Consider the following 4,656-nt stretch of genomic DNA (forward strand, 5'->3'; position numbering starts at 1 on the left):
TGACTCCCAACCCACTTTCCATAATTGGACTAGTATTTTTTCTATCTATTTTGAACTGGTATGAGACTGGTATATTTCTGACCGAAATCTGACAATTACCACCTCGCAGGACATCCCCATGTTAAAAATACCAGTTGATTGCATGGAAAAAGGATAGTTGGCTGACTAGTTGGGCATGCGGTTCATACTAGTTGTGAGGTGGTTTACAACTACATAGTTCATTTGACTACAGCCCAATGGGAAAATGCAATGTATAGTAATCGAAAAAATAATCACATTCGAAAATGCATTTTTTCCCCCACGGCGATGTCCTAGGTAAGTGGGGTATTCATTTTTGCATTACCAGGAATGCAGGAATGAATGTGATTTAGTAAGAAATACATTACATTATTTATCACGCATATAACGCATTACTACTTTTCCCACTGGTAGGGTTTCTATCAATTGCCACTGGCCATATAATTAAAATAATAAAATTTTTTTAATATGCATTTATTTAGCATGTATTTCTAAAATATGCAAAAAAAAAATCATTTAATGCGAAATATACTCTAACAAATATGGCTGAAACGCTTTATCTTTTTTCAATTGGCATTTCCTCTTTATGCATTTTGTGATAAAGCATAAGAAAAAAAAACATGCTCGAGCACATTTTTGGTTGCCCTAGTCATAACATTGAGCTCGTAATATTATTTATATGTAGGCATGGTCAGTTTCGCTCACCTCCAAAAAGAACTCGCTTATACATACAAATGTACATATGTATGTATGTTTATACAATAGCGAATTCGGCCAAAGTGCATATCTGTGTGTGAGTGTATAATAAATTTATTTCACTCATTTTATTTAAGAACACTTCGAAGCATTAATTTTTATTAATTTCCAACAATTCATCTTGCCTAGCTCGCTATTGAGATTCTATATAAAGCGATAATCAACCACAAGCTTTTACATTTGTTTACCTTCGGCAATTAATTTTTATTCGAATTTCTAAATATACCACAGAGATTTCCGCACGTTGCAAGTTTACCCATTGCTGTAAAATTTTATAAGTTTAGTGAGCGTTTTCAATTGATAAAATACTTCAATTTGTATGCTATAATTTGTTTTTGAAAAATATAAACACGAATACACATTATCGGCAAATAAATGAAAATATTTTTTTTTTTTTGAATAATGCAGCTGAAACCCAATTCGGAAGTGTGTGTTGATTTTTATTACTAAAAGAGCGATTTTTATGATCGCCTGGGGTATTTTGTTAACAAAATTAAAAAAAAAAACAATAAAAAGCATACTGAATTTTAAATACGCTTTTGCAACAATAAACAAATGTTGTAAGTAATTTTGCAAAGGAAAATAGAAAATTAAAAATCGAGTGCCGTACAAGGTTGTTCTCGAAATATCTAGAATTAAAACGAGTATGTAAATAATAGTAAATATATAGGGTTTCTGCTAAGGAACAAAGTAATGCACGCCGAATTGGGGTACCAAAGCAGGCCGTATAAACAATGAGAGGCTCCCCACAGGTAGGTGTGCTATCAGAGAATTAAGGCGGTGGCTTACGCCGAAGATGTACCGATATTGGTATCGGGTCAGTGTTTGCTTCGGTCATATGTGAAATTATGGAAAGGGCTCTAAAGACGGTAGATTCTTGGGCGCTGGTATGATGGCCAGCCCTATACTAAGGATTACGTTGTTAAAGAGCTCAGCGAAATTCAAAGGTCAGCTGCCGCTGGCGTAATAGGTGCAATGAGATCCTGTCCGAAGGATGTTTTCAACGTACTTCTTGACTTATTACCCTTAGATATGTTTATTGCAAACTCAGCTGCTAACAGCGCCATCTCTCTTTGGGGTTCTGGAAAGCAAGAGCGTTCGGGTACGGTGCCATCCTAGACGCACAATCGTCTGAAATAAAAGCTCTGCCCACTGACTATATTCTGTCGAAGACCTGGGTGCACCATAAACCCCGCACGAAATTTCCAACTTGCAGTGACTGGAATCAAGAGAAGGCCTAGTTCTTGTAGGGCATAACTGTATTTACGGAGGGTCAAAGTTGAAACTCGAAGTTGGTGCAGGGGTTTTCATTGAGCAATAAAATTTAAAAGTATCCTTTCGCTTACCAGATTATTAAAGCGTTTCCCGTCCGAAACGTTTGCTATTAAGAAGGCAGTAAGGTACATCGAAGAGAATGTACCCGCGAGAACGCATTCGCGCAATCTTTTCTACCGCTGTTAGATCCCAACTATTAGAAGTATATAGGAGAGAGCTCGCCTACGTTTCTGATCAATACGAAATTACCCGGGACATAGGGACATTTACAGAAATGGGGCAGCGTAGGAACTACTAAGGAGCGGCTCCGCACTGAATGTGTACCACGCGGTGGACATGGGCGCGTCACTCAGAGAGTTGAAGACAAAAATTACCGAAATTTATCACTCGAAGCCGAAGCATTGGTGGAACTTCACAGGATCTTACAGGATTCCCCCGCAGTTCTGGGTGTCCTACGACACACCTTAAACCAAAATTCTCTTAGGAATGAGCAAAAAAGATGCCTACAAATTTACTGCAGCGTACACGGGGCACTGTCCTTCAATAAATTCTGTCGCAGTTGCTGCCGCAGTTCCTGTACGAGTGTCCAGCCCCCACAAGGATGATGCTTAAGACACTCGGCAAATCATTACTGCAGAATATTTCAAAGTGCAGGTTCCTCCCTCTGAATGACGTAGTAAAATGTATTAATGCCGTTAAATGGCTGTCGATTTCACGAGTTGTGGAATCAAAATGGCAAACTTACTAAATTGCTTGCCATCAAGGTGAAAATCCACTTAAACCAACCAACCAACGAGGCTCGAACCACCTTGGCAAATTTTTAGGCAATATTTTTCTTACACTTTGTGTTACTTTTATTTAAATTTTTTAATAATTAATAAAAGTAGAGAGCACTCACAACATCAAGACACATACCAAACATTTTCGGAAAAGCTCGGTCAATTATTCCATCTAAGCTGGAACCTTAAAAAGTAGGGGTGTTCCAATTTTGCTAATTTTTTGTTAAGTATTTCAAATGCAAGCCTTTATAGTACAAATACAACATGCACAATACGTATTTGTATTATTCTTTTTTGTGAGTTTGGAAATTTTCTCATTTGGATTACCAAAAATGTAAGAATGTCATCCGCAGCGCAAAACACGAAGCGGATTTACTAAATACTTAGTACTAAGTACAAACTATTTAGATTTTTATGTATATTTACGTGTATTAAAATTAAATTCTGAAAAAAAATCCGAAGAAAATCTTGAAAAGTTTCGAAAAATCTCACCAATCACGAAGGATTTGATTATTTTGTCAATCTTGAAAATAGAATAGCGAAAATTGTTTTTCCTAAAAAACATAATCGTGTTACAAAGCTCAACAAAAATATTGAAATGAACATAGCGGTTTACTCTTTCTTTTTCTGAACCGGTAATTATTTAGAAATTTACTATTTAAATTCCTTAGTATTTTATTTATTTTATTAATATATTTTTATTTATTTACCACCCACAAACACTTAAGTATCTAGTGCGCAAACATCTGCAACACAGTTTCATATTCCAGTAGGATAATGAGAAAATTCGTATGAGCAGATCAACAAAAGTATGGTCACTTGATGTTAATTCCATTGCGGATCTATTGGCATGGATGGTTTGAAAAAATAGAAGGTGTGATTCCACTGCGTATGAGTAACTTCAACCTTCGTGGATTCTACCCCAAGCCTATTCACGGCTCATCGTACGGCCATTGATAATGGAATGCATATTTATATATATCAAATTTGTAAATGTTTCTCATGCGATTTACACGTGAATGAATGAATCTAAGCAGCCATGGACAAAGCCATTGCCTGTTACATAAATACATATGTACATATAAGTACCCATTTCTGTTTTAGAAACTAACAACAAGGCCAATGATATGAAAATCTTCACCAAAAAGAAATCCTTGCGAATTCAAATTAAAAGCTTTTTTTGCTATGAGTGTAAAGTAACTCAGAGAGCAGTTAGCTTTTTGTACTCAAAGCTCGTCGAGTGCGCGAGAGATAATTGCGCTCATCACATGGGACGACCATTAACAGCGTTGCTACATCGGGAATTTCGGTTGCTGTTAGCCGTCTGTAGCTGCGCTGTTAATATTTCTTTGGCTAAGTGCTGCCACCAGAAGTGCAGTTTGCCACACACAGCAACTCCAGTGAGTTTCGCATGTATTTGTGTTAAATTTTCAACCGTGCTAGAGTGCGTGTGTTAAGTGCCCCTGTAGGGAAACGCCGAACTAGTAAACCAAATGTGTAGTTCCGTACTAGTACTTTGTCGTCAAAAACGAACCATTTCGATAGTAACTAGATCCCCACCAGTTCAAAAGCAGCGAAAAAAAAATTAATTTTACTTTTTAAAACTATATATCGCTAGCTAAAAGTGAAAATTTGCTGCTAAGTCCACTTTTTTTTTAATTGTATTTAAATGCAAGCAGCAAGAACAATTTTCAAAAGCTCAAATTACCTATTTTATTTCTCTGCGCTTCGGTTAAGTGATATGCAAATTTGCTTAATCCAAAATAATCACAGAAAATGTGATAAGTCCCAAAGAATAAAAAAAATTGGTAATCTATATCTAAGGTGA

This window comes from Rhagoletis pomonella, unplaced genomic scaffold (genome assembly GCF_013731165.1).
Source record: "Rhagoletis pomonella isolate Grant_MI unplaced genomic scaffold, Rhpom_1.0 Rhpom_scaffold_00002, whole genome shotgun sequence".
NCBI classification, from domain to species: Eukaryota; Metazoa; Arthropoda; class Insecta; order Diptera; family Tephritidae; genus Rhagoletis; species Rhagoletis pomonella.